This window comes from Cryptomeria japonica, chromosome 6, assembly GCF_030272615.1.
Source record: "Cryptomeria japonica chromosome 6, Sugi_1.0, whole genome shotgun sequence".
In the NCBI taxonomy this organism is placed as follows: Eukaryota; Viridiplantae; Streptophyta; class Pinopsida; order Cupressales; family Cupressaceae; genus Cryptomeria; species Cryptomeria japonica.
Window position 1 is genome coordinate 357,180,364 of NC_081410.1, and position 16,677 is coordinate 357,197,040.

Below are 16,677 nucleotides of genomic sequence, written 5' to 3' on the forward strand. Positions count from 1 at the left end.
TCTTGTCCTCTTTGATGGATTTCAAATTCTCCATGAGTTGTTTTTGCATGCATGTACACAAGTCATACTTTGCATCTTCCTTAATCATTCGATAAGCAACATGCACTACAGCTGTAGGAACATAATTCATTCTGCTGGCATAGAATACTCTATATCTGATCACCATGGATGCATACTTCACCAAGTCATCTTCAATGGTGTTTACAGTCATTGCCCTCTTGTCGCTCATAGAACCGGTGAGCTCTGTCACTTTGGTTCTTGTGATCTTACGAAGAACGGGGATTTCTCCAATATTGCAGAAACTGGTCACGACATGGATTGCCTCCAGTGTGATATCATGGGTTCGCTCAAGATACATCTTGTCACCATGAAACCTACTTAGAATAATTCTTATATGATCTTCTGTGAATTCCTTGAGAAAATATGTTGCATTGTGGAGTTTCTTCTTCTCGATCATGTTGTACTCTGATTTAATCTTCTTATCTTTTCCACAGAACAAACTCAACTGGGAGTAAATCGCTAGAGACCCTAGGTCTTCCAGTTTGCAATCAATGTAACCAGAAACATCCCCTTCGACAATGACTCCGATGGGAATTTGAGATAGGGCATTGTATTTCACCTTCTTCCTAAGAGATTCAGATGACTTCTCAAGTGGAAGAACTAGAAGAGACTTTGGATGTAGAAGCCATGTCTAAATAATTTTGAATGATAAGAGTGAATCGATGAAAAATACCTTTTCACTTTGAACTAGGGTTCGTCGATGTCAAGCACAACACACTTCTCCAAAAGCTTTCTTTACCACTCTGATCTCCACTCAGGATAACTTGAAATAACTACCGAATCTTGCACACGATTTCTTTCTAGATTTCTTCAAATGCAAGATTAATCACTTTTGTTGCTATGCTCAAGCTAGAAAAATGCTTCTTCAAAAATAGGTAGGTAAAAATGACTACAAGAATCGCCTTTATACATGCTTCTACCTACCATAATAAATGCATCACCATTAGGGTACAAACCCTAATTTTACCTTTTACCACTTTATTTCTTTTGTCGGTCGACAGGTAACCAATACCGATAAAAGCACTTTATCGATATACTCCGGGGGTTCAAAATATTGTTACCTATATGTTCCCCCTTAAGCTTTTCGAAGCTCAATTTGTTGATTCGGGGGTCTCCACACTAGGTGCGGAAACTGGTGCATCTTGTGGCTTCTTTTTAGATTTCTTTTTCTAAATTTTATCCATATCAGCCTGAACAATTTCAACATCGACCTTTCCTTTACCTTCTAGGTCGACCGGTTTGTCTTCCGATGGATTCTGTCTCAGTCTGCATGCTCTGGCAAGATGTCTCGGTTTGTTATAATGATATCATACCATACCAAGTGCTCTCCATGGTCCGGTGTTCACCTTTCCATTCTTTCTCCTACATGTTGCAGTAGTGTAACCGCTACCATGACAGATCACACAGGTTGCTCTCCAACCATTCGTTTCTCCATAACCATTTGACCTGTGGTCATAGGTTCTATACTGGTTTGGGTTCCGATTTATAAGAGGTTCTAGGACAACTCCTTTTGATCTTGATGCATAACCTCCAGAGTTGTTCATAACCGACCTGCACTCAAAAGATCTATGCCCAAACTTGTTGCATGCATAACAATGACTATTAAATCTACCAGTTCTAGCCTTGTGGTCATACACATTGTTTTGCATGTAAGGGAAATTATTATAAGCCTTGCTCCTACATACATTGGCAGTATGTCCTTCCTTATGATAGTTAAAGCATACAGGTTTGAACTTTGGCTTACCTTTGCTTTTGCTACTTTTCTCAGATATTGGTTGCTCTTTTGATGCATCAATCTTGGTTCCAGATGATTCACCTTCCTCATATGTAGAGAAACCAAGTCTAGAGGTATCCTTTGATGGCTTCATTCATTCCATCTTTTGGTCCAACTTTACAGCACTCTAGTTGAAATTTACAAGTATCTCCTTCCTCTCGACAAATTCCTTGGAAAGAGCTTCATTGGTTTTCATTAGGGTTTCATTCTGAGAAATGGCTGCATTCAGTTCTGCTTGCATTTCTTCTTTCTCTTCCTTACCCTCTTACAAATAAGCAGTAATGGTACCAATTTCTTGTTTCAACTTAGAGATCTCATGCTCCTTGTCCTTCACTAGGTCCTCAACTTTTCTTTGGTTTTCTAGTTCCTGACTCATCCTAATGGTCAATCCTTCCAGCTCCCTCCTCTGATTAGTTTTGGACTCATTTAGTTTCTCCACTTCTTCGACTAGGGCATCCATGTTTGCTTCATTAGAAGAGTTGTTTTCAGTAATTTCCAGCATTTGCTCAGCAAGTTCTCTTCTTTTGGCTAAAGAGGCTTTATACTTGACCTTAAGTTCATCATAGGCTTTCTCAGATTCAGCCAGACAGTGAGGGAGTTCCCTCATGCTGTATTCCCCCATATCTCCTTTCAAGTGGTTAGACTTAAAGAAAGGTTTTCTTTGATACCAATTGATGAATACTAAGAGGGGCGGTGAATTAGTATACCAAAAAACTTCACCAAACACTTAAGCAAATTTACTGCAGACTGATATAGCCTTTTAAATAGTAAACCGATTAATACACATAAAAGCCAAATAGAAAATAAAGCATTCACCCACAATAACACAATCGCCATAACACAAGATATTTTGACATGGAAACCCAAATGGGAAAAACCATGGTGAGTAAAACTCACAAGACTACTATCTGCAGAATAGCAACCAGACCCGTTAAGGTCAGACCGATTAAGGCCTTACAATGTTCTTCACTAGAATAGATCCTGTTAGGAATCTAGATCTCTGTTAGGAGATAAGTCTTGTTAAAGACTACCCTATTAAAGGATTTCAGATCCACAACTATGAACCACCTTGTTAGAGGATTTTTTAACAGGCTTCACTAAGCCTACCCAGTTAAGGGTTTCAGAATTGTTGAAGAGATTAGTAATCAACAAGTAAGTGATCTAGAAAGTAGCACATAATGCTTAGTTAGATCCTTGAATGCTCTTTGTTAATGCATCACAACATTACTTCAGTCTTTTGTTCAATCTTTGTCGCAAGATACTTTTTTCTGCAAAGACCTAATCTCTTTTACGCAACCCTTCTACACACATACATAAAACCCTAGACATGATGTCCTCATATAGGAATCTGATTTCATGTCGGTCCAATGAGGTTAGACTAGCATTTTCTAGGTACAATGCATCTAGACACAATTTGTAGCACGACACGGAATCACCACATTGGTGTTGGTGGATGATAACTCATCACTCTTTACAAGTTTATCGGTTAACCAAACAAAGTATACCGATTACTAGTTTACAAACAAAGACTAGTAAACTAGAACATAGTGTTCCGATCCTAAAAATATTGGCTACCCCTTGGGGTCCTCGTACCGCTTGAAGTCCTCGTACCGCTTGAGGTCCTCGGTCATGCTTTGACTGGTAAGCTCCTTCTGCAAACACCAATAGTCTTCAATAAACAAAGACTATGCATACAATGGCATACAATACCGGTTTGAGCAATACATCACATAGTACCAGTTGAGAATAACTCATATAGCAAATAAGTGTGTGTCCATCAATGACAATCACAACTAAACATCATCAAAATGCCAACATTTGCCATTGTTCTTAACTCATTAATAGCAATTGCCTTCATCTTGTAAGCCGGTGGAAGGGATCTCAAGACTTTGGAAACTATTTCATCTTCACTTAGAAATACTCCACAACATTGAATTCCCATAACAATCTCATTTACTCTTTCCATAAACACAATAATTCTTTCATTATCTTCCATTTTCAAGTTTTCATACCTTACTCGGTAACCATCAAGTTTAGCAATTTTGACAGTAGGGTCACCTTCATTCAAAGTTTGTAATTTTTCCCACATAACCTTAGCTGATGATTTGTCAGTCAATCCCATAATCTGCTAATCAGTAAGTGCACACAAGAGGGCTTCTTTAGCTCTGCGATCATTTTCAATATTCTTATCTAGGTCTGCAGGAGTAGGATTACCAGATGCTGGATCATAAGGTGTGTATCCTTTCTCAGTGATCTCCCAAATATTGTTGCCAAGACATCTAAGATGAGTCTCCATTCGAATTTTCCATATCCCATAATTTGTTCCATCAAGCTTAGGGATTTATCTTTTGAAAATAGTTGTCGGTGGATTAGTTGTGTTAGTTGCCATAGGATCTACCTCAAGCGATTAAGCTTCTGCAAAAGAGGACGAAAGCTCTGATACTAATCGTTAGGATAATCAGTGAACAACTGAGAGGGGGGGATGAATCAATTGTTAACATATTATACTTTTAATCCACAAAACAACCTTAAACAAATCAAGTACCGGTAAAGCACAGATAGATGCTGGTAGGAACAGATATTGGTAAATAATACAACTTAACAATTAACCAAATAAACAATGAAAAGCAACCATACCACATAACACCATGATTTGTACGTGGAAAACTTGGAAAGGGAAAAACCATGGTGGAAAATCTACCCATAGTCAGATGATACTTCTGTAGAAAGTATGTGTTACAAGAGAGGCCTACACTTGCAGGAAGGCACACTGCCTAGAGCATATTGCTCATTACAAAATAGTCTCACTGACTACAGAGAGGCTGCAACCTTCTCAAGATAAATGGACAACAATCCAATAGAGTGAACTACTGGAAATAACATCTACCATGCCTAATTACTGTGTTGGTTAAGCTCAATGCCGGAGGACTAAATCCTCTTCTGAATCCAATTCGATCACCAATGATTGATCAACTCCTCTGTCTAAATGATATTACAATATTCACACATTACATTCTTTGACCATGACCTTTTCAATGACTATGATGCTTTACAAAGAGTTTCTACCTCTTATTTGTACAAACCCTAAGGCCTAAACCAATTAGGTCGGCCACCTAAAGATATTACAATGATATGCCATGTCGGCTTAAGACCAAAACAATAATAACAAATCCATAAAACATCTCGAATCATCTAGGTAATGTGTAGAGTACGTGCTAGCATGATACCGGTCCATAACCAAGATAGGTACCAGACCTATTTTGGGTCCACCATGCCAAAGAAAAGTCTTCAAGCATTTGAAGCACGATCAAAGAATATCTTCAGCATCCTAAAGTCCATGAAGAAGTTGCACCAACACCAATTATGCATCCTGTCACAATTCCTCAATGGAAGCTTTGTCGGTAAAGCCTTAAACCAGTGCTGGTAAGGGTTTACCAGAGTGTATGATAACATCCAATTACCAAGCCAATAGAAACTGACCAAAACATGCTCATGGAGCATATAACTCATGAAATCCAATATACTTCACTAATCCAAACATGCTGGAAGTGTCAACAAATAATCTCTTCTGTCGGTAACACTAGATCTTCTACCGGTAACCAAAACTTGTCTGTCGGTAACCATCCATATCAGCTAGTGTTGACATCAATGACAAAACATCAATGCAACACATAATCAATTCATCCATAATGCCAACAAATATATATATATATATATATATATATATAGAGAGAGAGAGAGAGAGAGAGAGAGAGAGAGAGAGAGAGAGAGAGAGAGAGAGAGAGAGAGAGAGGGGAAGAAGGCAAAGGGGGGGGAGTGTGAGAACCCAAAGAAGAGGAAACTAAGGGCCAAAGGGGGAGAAGGGAAATTAAGGAGGGGGAAGGTGAAGAGTTCTAAGGATAGATAACAGAGGATGCCAAGATAAACTTAAGTACTACCCCTCACATTTATGAGGTCCTTAAAATTCACAAGGTTGGCATCTCGCTTTGTACCATTATAGATACCATAGCTTCCCCTCCCATTTACAAGTTGGCAACCTTCTTAACTAAATTAATCTCCCCTCTAACATGCAAATTTGATTCTTTCGTCAAAGACTTTGCAATTTTTTTAAATTTTATTCAAGATAAAAAATTAGAAGACAATGATGACGTCTCAGTGAGCTTCGACATAGTATCTCTTTTATCCAAAGTTCCCCTTAACAATTCCATTGACATTGTCAAACATAAGACCAATGAAGTAGTGGCCTTGCTAGTTGAAATTTTCCTTAGGTCCACTTTCTTTTCTTTCCAAGGTGTTATCTATGGGTTCTCCTCTCTCTCCTATTGTAGCTAACCTATACATGTAACAATTTGAAGAGTCTGTCCTCTTCTTCTTTCCCCTTAAGCCTAGGTGGTGGAAACACTATGTGGATGATACTGACGTTTATTGACCACATGGCTTAGAAAAACTATAAGAGTTTCATACCCACCTAAATATTTTAGTCCCTTGCATCAACAAAGAGATTGAGTCTAATAACCATCTCCACTTTTTTGAGATCTTGATTACCAAGAAACCTGATTACTCCTAAGCTTGGACCGTTTATCGCAAATCCACCTATATAGACCTTTATCTTCACTCATCTTCCCACCACCATCCAACATGTAAAAAGCTAGCATCCTCAAAATCTTGACCAAAAGAGCCTTTCGTATTTGTGATGTTGATCACTTAAACCAAGAATAAGATTGCCTTCACCATGTCTTCTTTCTGGACGATTATAGCAAAAGAAATCTCCAGAACCTTCAACTAAACCAAATCCACCTCCTCCTCCAAACCTAAGATAACCACTCCCTTCATTCCACCCACCAACACCCTCCCTTACATTGAAGGAATCTCCCACAAAATCTCCAAAATCCTCCTTTAAAAGGGAATTTGTTGTACTTTCAATCCCTCGCCACCTTGAGTAAATGAATCCCTCCTATCAAAGATCCTAAGGATATCCTCCTTGATTATGGTGTCTACAAATTTGTTTGTTCTTGTGGCATCTCATACATAGGTGAAACTAGTTGCTCCTTCAAAACCAAAACCAAATAAAATTGTGTTGACATCAAGTATGACTATGTTCTCACCATATTTGTTTAGAGCTCACTCAAAATATTTCCAAATAAGATAATTTCTTCAAAAAGAATCTCAAAGAGGCTATAGAAATCTATAACCTCAATCAAGATGAGGGGTGGTCCTTAAGTTCATCTTGGCATCCTCTTTTATATAGTCTTAGAACACTCACCTTCCCCCTCTTTAGCTTCCCTTCTCCCCATTAGGCCCTTAATTTCCTCTTCTTTGGGCTCCCGCTCTCTCCCCTCCCTTTGCTTCTCCCCTTCTTTTCCCTCTCTTTTGGTTCTATTGTGCTTTTGCTTCTTTCTCTCCCTCTCTATTTTTCCTTTCATTTATTGTTATATTATTTTTCCTCCCTTGTTTTGTTTAGGATTTTTCCTTTGTTTGTATTTTTGTGTGTATTATGTGTTCTTCTTCTTTTGTTTAATATATTATTTTACTTTTCATGTTTTTTTCCTTATATTTACTCATTATATTTATTTTTATGTTTAAGTTTATAAAAATAAATATAAGGATGTGTACGATAAAAAAAATACTTCATTGTTTTTCCTTTTTTTTTTTTTCATTTATTTCATTATTTATGTGTTCTTTTCTTTATTCATTCATTTTTTTTTATTACTTTTATGCATTATTTTAATGTCCTTATTCTTATTTTCCCACATTTGCCTTTTTATATTCATTTCTCTCTCTCTCTCTCTCTCTCTCTCTCTCTCTCTCTCTCTCTCTATATATATATATATATATATATATATATATATATATATATACATATATATATATATGTATACATATATACATATATATACATATATACATATGTATATACATATATATACATATATATACATATGTATATATGTATATATATGTATATATGTATACATATATATATGTATATATATGTATGTATATATGTATACATATGTATATATGTATATATGTATACATATGTATATATGTATACATATGTATATATGTATATATATGTATATGTATATACATATATAGATATGTATCTATATGTATATGTATATATATATATAGATATGTATACATATGTATATATATGTATATATATATACATGTATATATATATGTATATATATATATACATGTATATATATATATATACATATATATATAGATACATGTGTATATATATATATACATATATATATATATATACATACATATATATATATACATATACATATATATACATGTATATATATGTATATATATACATATATATATACATATATATATACATATATATACATACATATATATATATACATATATATATACATATATATATACATATATACATATATATATACATATATATATATATATATACATATATATATATGTATATATATATATATGTATGTATATATATATATGTATGTATATATGTATATATATATGTATATATATATCTGTCTATGTGTGTCTTTTACTTGTAATATTTCCACTTTTATTGTATTTATTCTTGTTTTTGTTTTCTATATTTTTTCATTTTTATAGATAAGTACATATAAATAAATACAATAGTTGATGTAATGAAAGTAATTTATTGTGTTATTATTATTTTTTAATTGTTTTCTTATTCTTATCATTCTACTATTTATATATTAATATTTATTTGTACTTGTAGACACCCAAGTCTGTCCACTTATATCCCGCATCATGCTTTCACATTAACACCTAACCGGGGGCAACTTTTTACCTATATGATGGGAGTGGATTCTAAATATTAGTGATTCGCCAAGTTAATCATTTGGAAAATATCCTGAAATAATCCAAAAACATTGGTAAAATATCAAAAAAAGACCAAAAACGTTCAGAAAATATCCTAACATCCATAAATTCTTATCAACCAAGCAGATTGGCCCTTGTATGTTGCAATAAATTGGCCCTTGTACATAAACATCCATTCAGATGCAACGCAACATTTGAGCTACCTAAAAGATGACCAACTATCAATCAACAAACAAGCAAACATTTAAGCAACACATACATGAGACCGTCTTAAACAAGGATACATCATTCCTTCAAAACAAGACATGGTGACATATCTCTTTGACAAGAAGATTTTGTTTGGTTGATAAGAATTTGGTTAGATTACTTCATTTTATATTAGGTTTGTATGTTGCTCCAGGATATCCACAAGTGATTAGAGTGGCTAGCATGGTTCCTAATATCTTTTTCTTATCTTTGTTTTATGCCTGCAAATTGTTCTGATGAAGTTTGGGGGCACATACTAATGGTGTCTATGTGGGAAGTTAACTAAGCTATGAGATCCTATGCAAAAATATAAGTCATTGATCACTATGGCTTATTGACTACATCGTATACCTCAACCATGTGTATATGACCTAGAATGGAGGGAAATTTTTCCTTGTCTATGATGTTTGTTTACAGGTGTAACACTCAACCTTGGTTTTTGATACCTCGGTCAATATCAGTACCAAATAAGTCCAATGATTAAAGAAAGCACTCTGAAAAGCACAAGATCCATCCATTTCATTTCATTTGAACATATCCCATCGTTGCATCTCATCCATCCATAACTTCATCGATGCATATCATTCATACATAGTCATGATAATGGATAACTCTATTTCGATACTCTTCCATAGGAATGGGTACTAATTCCTTCATACCTTCTATCTAACATTGACTCCCCCCTCACCCTCCCTATCCAGGTCATCGCCATAATTATTCCCTACATCATTTCTCATAAAAACCGGTCAAGCCAAGTACTCTAAATCGAGGTTGCTTGTAGGTCATCTTGTAAGAAAATCAAGTTATTGTGTTTGCCTTTTAAACCCAACTATCAATTGGTCAACCAATCACACACAATCAAACTAGACAATTACATCAATTATCTAAGTCTCAACAAGTATTTTGTCTCAAATACCTTGACTTCATCAGGCAATTCAATCAATTGTTTAAGTCTCAACAGGTCACTTTGATTCAATTACTCAGACTTTATCCTATATGAGCGACCACTGACGTCAACTATCATGCTTTGACTAAAATCGAGGCAATTCACCTAATTGCACCAAACTTTCACAACAATATTGATCAATTGACTAGCATCAATCCAATGCACTACAATATTGCATTTTGCATCATATCTCCAGCATGACCTAAGAGTACTTATCAGCTTGCCATTATTCTCTACCACTCATCATTCCCCCTCATTCATACCTAAATCCTCCATTCTACCATGCCTATTTTTTCTTAAAATTTTTGAGAGATCGCCCGAATTTGTGCAATTTCATCCAATCTCTCGAGGGGGCATACCTAACTACCAACCTAGCGCATGCTGGGGCATGTACCATGTTGACTTGTTTTTCTTTGAAATGATGCAATAAACCGCACCATCTCAAAGATGGGCAAATGTAGACACCCAAATATGTCCACTTAATTACATGAATACTTATAATTTATTTGTTTATTTAACCATCATTCAACATTTAATTAAATTAATTCACCCTAACCCACTCCCCCTATTAATTAAATAAATTTTTCAATATATTTGATTTAATTCATTTACCCAAATTCTAGCTTTAAATTAAATAAATCATATTTATTTGATTAAATTGCCTTTTCACATTTAATTAAATACCCTCTTCACATTTAAATAAATCAATATTTATTTAAATATCTATCTAAATGTAAGTTGCAACCAATAATTTAAATAAATCAATTTTATTTTAATTAAAATCCTAAAAATCCTTCCCACTTGCATTCTCCTACAAAATCCACTTGCATGCCTAAACCCCTTCTAGATTCTTCTATTCACTTCCTATTTGCCTAATTACCCCTTAAACATTTGCACATTCCTTGAGGATCCTTAAGGAAAGGGTCACTTCTCAAAATCCTCCAAAGTCTTCATAAACCATTAAAGGCTTTATGTCTTCAACAAGTTAACCTCTAAAGTCTTTAATAACCATTAATGGTTAACTCAAACTCAACCCTTGGTTAGAGACTTTCTCTCTAACTTAACCATCCTTTTAACTCATGGGTCTCTTCAAGCATTCATTGTTTTCACTATGGTTATCATTTAACTCTTGCACATTCTTTTATCCTTTGGATAAAAGGATTATCCATTAACTCAACCTCAACCAAACCCCCTAGGGTAACCTTCATGTCCCCTCAGGCATTTAATGCCTCTTCTCTTTCCTCTCAAGCCTTTTTTATGTTGACACTATTGGACCCTAAAATTTTCAAATTTTAGAGTTCCAGATTATGCCAAAAAGAAGATTTCTAAGCTCAATCATGTGTAACATCTATAATCAAGTAAGTTCATTCAATTCTAACTTGTAGAGACTAGGTCTGATGCATCCATCAAGGGGTCAGCTCGAGGTATGTATATGTTTCACAAATTCTGGAATCAAGCCAGGTATACCTTTTCAAACCATAATTCTTTTTCATCTCAACACTTCAGGTTAAAATAACTATTCCTTTGTATTTCATGTATATCTCAAGACCTACGTTTCGAATTTCGGATTCATATGAGATTATTTGATATGTTTTCTAAAGGCAAATCTAAATTCAAATCTTTTCAGTCAGATGTTAGTAAATCGTTTTGCAGGAGCATAACTGAAGAACATGGAGTTGCGTCAGAAGAGGGAAAGCCTTTATCCCACATTGTTTGTGGGATAGGCTCTTTTAACACTTAAATCCAAAGCGGCCCGTATGATAACTGTCCAAAGACAAATGGCTTTTGGCGTGAAGAAAGATGGACCTAGTGGACCCCGCGCATGCAGACGCGCATCTTGAGGCAACCAAAGTTTTACGATAGACTAGCGAGGATGGAGGCTAAAGATTGAGCAAGTCAGATAGATCTAACGATCGGGCGGATGATCCAACGGTGGTCGCTATACAGCGATAGGAAGTTGTACGACCTATATCCCCCGCGACATAGCGACTGCCAAGGTGGCAGATGAGGTGTCATCTCGGTGGATCTGCAAGTGAATCTAGATGTGCCACGTGGCGGAGCGCAGAAGAAGAACCTAGGTCCAAGTGGTGGGTAGGTGGATCCGCGGGCGAACCAAAGAGTGACATGCGACATGGATGGATAAAGAGAAGAGAGAGCCACTCAGGCAAGGTTAAAGGCCGAGCAGATAAGGAAGACCAGATGGTCGGCCAAGTCGATCCGATGGTGGTCGCTATACCATGATCAGAAGATGTGCGATGTTTATTCATCACGACATGGCGACCGAGTGGTGGGGCCCGCTAAGGAAGCAGTTCAGAGGAGATAATGTGCGAGCAGGTTGGAAAAGATCTAACAACTGTCACTGATCTGCTATGCAGAGATGCACGATGAATATCCATCGTGGCTAGGCGACAAGGGAGAGCTTCATTATGGCAGTTAGTGAGGCCGTGCTAAGGTGGCAGGATAAAAACCCCAGAGCCAATCCAGAGGTGACACGTGGTGGGCCTGGCAGATGAGGTGGGCAGCCTAGGTGTGATAATAATCGTGCAAGTTGAAAGAGATCCAATGGCTGTCGCTATTCCACTATGAAAAGTTGCATGATCAATATCTATCGCGGATCAATGACAAGGAGGAACCAAAGTGAAACGATGCATCTGGTCAAAATGAGTTAGCAACTGAAGTGGCAGTTAGGTGGCATGTCATCAAAAAATGACTTATCGAACAAACCTAGGTTGCGATGGATCTCTAAAAGGACTCACCGAAAGCAGCAGTTTCATTGACATGAAGTTCATCGAAGAAATCAAAAGTGGTCCCATCGAACATAAAAGGTATCGATGAAACTACAAAATCGATAAGACATGAGAACAACTCACCGAGGGAGGAAGTTTGGCCGAAAGAATAATAAAAGTGAAGTATTTCTTATCGTATCACACTGCCTTATGTATTATTTGAATGTGCATTAAAGATGAAATTTATGTATATCTATCCTAAATAAGTGCTTTGAATATATATTTTAGGATAAAGCATTATTTTATATAAATTGATGTTATGTTCGCAAAATTATTTTCTTAAAGATGGAAATACTTTGATTTAAATGAATTATTTTAAACAAGCATAAGGAAATATAAAGATTATTGACTTCCAAACTAAAAGCTAAGGTATAATGTGTTTAATTTTCAAATCAAGGAATTTGATTGGCTTATTTTGTGTGCAGGAGATAATGAGAAGATGATGGATATTTGCTGAGATAATTTATCAAGGCGGAGAATAAAAGCACATTATTAAAGCATCAATTAGTATTTTTAGGGTTCTCATTTGTAATTATTTATTAAACCAAAGGGTGTGTCCTTTGGAAGGAAACTATCTGTAACTCCCTTATGTGTATGAAAGGGTGTGTCCTTTCATATATGCCTTTTGATTTACATACTTATGGGGAGTCATTCTTATATGTAAGAGAGAAAAGTCATAAGAACAAGATACTGCTGTAAGGATTGAATATCATTTTGTATTAGAGAAGTCTATAGGAAGAAGAAGTATCATTTTGTGCAAGCAAATTGTAATGGAGTATCTGCAAGTGCAGGTTTTGTATGCAATTATTTCCTGAAGATTAATATACAAGGTTCGCTGTTTCTTTTTCCAAATATTGTGTACACTTTTGTGTTGATGATTATCTTTATCCTCTTGATAAATCTGTTTATAGATTTTCTATAATGTGAATCACATGTTGTTGCATTAAGAGAAAGATTGAGTTCTTATTGTTTGTGTAACGCATACCGAACCTTCATAGTTGATGAGAAATTGTCTCTTGAGTTGATAAGATATTTTGTCCACAAAGTGTCGTATATATCCCTGGATAGAGGCAATGGTCTGTTATTGATCTTTTAAGGTTTTGATCTATATGCATTCAAGGTCCTTGATAGAGAAACGTTCTTCCCAAATCCTATATGAATTGATCTATGCAGATTTCATTTAAGTCCTGAAAGTAATCTCATTTTCAATATACATTCACAATCATTTCTTTTCAAAGCATTCAGTTAAAGCACATAATAAAGCATAGTTGCAGAACAATAATTTGCCAGTTGTGTGAAATCGCTAAAAGGTTTAAATCCACTATAAATAACCTCTTTTGGGCTTGAGAGGAAGAGGCACACCCACCTAGGTTCAGTGGAGCCTTAAGTGCAGAGGGATTTGGTCTTTGACCATCCATGTTCGTTGGCCAAGGCTGATTGGACTACTTGAGGATTTGGCAAGTCTTTTGGTTTTCCAATCTGTGGTTTTGGGAACCAACAGACACTTGTTAACATAGGATTGGTTTGAAAGTGTCACATGGATTTAAGATCATTCAATCCTAGCCCTTGTTAAGATAAATCAATCTCAACCCTTCATTTGCCCATTTCCTCTATAAATAGGGCTCATTCCTTCATTATTGAGGATATACACACACATAGGAGTTATCCATGCATTATCATTATTACTTATAATTTGAGTGTTTTGTAGGAAGCCCTTTGTATTATGCTTTAGTTCTTCCACTAGTTAGAATTGATATTTAGCCTCTAATACTTCATTTGCATCCTCATTCAACGCTTGACACAATCAACCATCTCCCACCCTCCATTTGACATTCCTTTTGTGCTAAGTGCTCAAACTGAGGGCATAAATAAAATAGTAGCAAGATCTTGGAGAGGAGAAGGACAAGGAAGAGCCGTGGCATATGGATCATCATGAGGAAGTTCATCTTGTTTTTTTTATTTCCTAATTAGCTTCTTGTTTACTAATCTTTCTTGATATGTTTTGAAAGGGTTTGAGTTCATTATGTTTATGGTTGAGCATGTTATTTAGATGAACTCATATTGGTTTTCCACTAATCCCCGTTTTCATGGCATCAATACTTATTCATATTCTTTTATTTCATACATACATACATACATACATACATACATATACATATATTCTTTTACTTGCTTTCCCATTTTTATTCTTTTATACTCTTTTTTCTCATTTATCCTCATTCCTCATATTCTTTTTGTATTTCTTTCTTCCTTTTTCTTTTCTTTTTCGGTAATGCATTATATATTTATATATTGGTTGTTCTTTTTATTTCAATGCTTTTTATGTTTTCTTATTCCTTTCATTTATGTTTTAGATATTATTTCATAACTCATTTATTTAATTTTTTAGTCTATTTTTTATTTCCTTATTATTTCTATTTTATTTTTGTAGTTTTCTCTATTAATTTTTAGATTTCTCCTTTATGCTCTTATTTTACATTTTTATTTATTTTTAATTTTCATCTTTGAACTTTGTGCAATCCTTCCCACCCCCACCCTTGTTTTTTTTAACCCATCTTGGTCTACAATCTATCTATTTTTGTTCTACATCTCTCTCATCCTAATGATGGATCGCAAAGTGTGATCCAAAATGTTGATGCAAATAAATTCTATGCAGTTGAATCTAGAAGCACGACACAACATGCAAAAGGACTTAAAAATTGACTTGACTTGAACTTGGTTTTAAGGCTCACAAACAAGCACTTGGTATATACAACACACAAACAAAAAGATACAATAATAAGAATATAATTATTAAAGGAAATGTGTGTTAATCCTCGTGGACCCACAATGCTAACATTTGTCCCCAATATAGGAGAATGGTAACACGTGTTCCATTAGTGCCATATACTAAATGAAATGGATAGCTAAGTAATGCAAGGTCATGTACCACCTTACACCCCTAACCTTAGAAGACTAGCCTTGCCCAAAGTAAGCTCTATCTCACCACACGGAGACACAGTGTGACACTTTTCACCCCCAACAATGGTGCACCACAAGGAAAAATGGTTGAAAGGTCTTAAACAAGGCTTTATAAGAATAATCTAGGGGTATCCTCTATATACCATAAGGGCACACGAGGCCTAAATATCTGGATTTGAAAGTGTGAGAAAGTCAGCAACTGGGAGAAGAGGGTAACCCACCCTTCTCCTTCATTTCCCCAAGGTATAAAGTTCTTGGGGGCTTAGATTGAATGACATAATCACAACTCCCAAGAGGTGTTTCTTTCAATTCACCCTCACTATTTATACTCCTTCGAACACTAGAGTTGAGGTAATCCGTAGGGGTGATAAGATCCTCAACTAGCCCCCCTAAAAAGAAAAACAAAACACACTTATTTTTTATCCTCAAGGTCACATGAGAATTTAAGAGGAGAGCATACATAAGTGTACTTGGGGTTGAAAAGACACATAAATTGTTAACTCAAATAAAAATGTGAAGGTGAATTTTAACCCAATTTCAATGTGAGCAAATAAAATGCAAATATGGCAATATATTTTCTATAAGCTTCTGCAAATATCAAGAAAAAAATAAAATAATTTTTTAAAGTAATCTGTACGTAGTAATGATTTGTTTTTTCTTTAGCTGTTTGAATTTAACTCATAATTAAAATTGTTCAAGCTCTCTACTTTCTTGTTGCTATGGGTTTGAGTAAAGCTTGGATGCCTCAAACCATTGTAGATATGCTTATAGTTTTGAAGCCAATGTTGCTTGTGCATATTCAACCTATATTAAACTTTATATGAAGATTTTGGTGTTGTGCATATCCTACAAAAAGGTGTATACATGTCAAAAACTATGTTGCATACAAAATACAACATTGAGTATATACACTTCCAACACATATTTTTTTTTAATTGCATGGTCACTCATATAGTATGAAATATCTGGTCATATAGTGAAATTTATAGTTTGCACACAAAACATAATTTTTTCAGCTGCTCTAAATGCAATGAAGTGCTTTGTTTTTC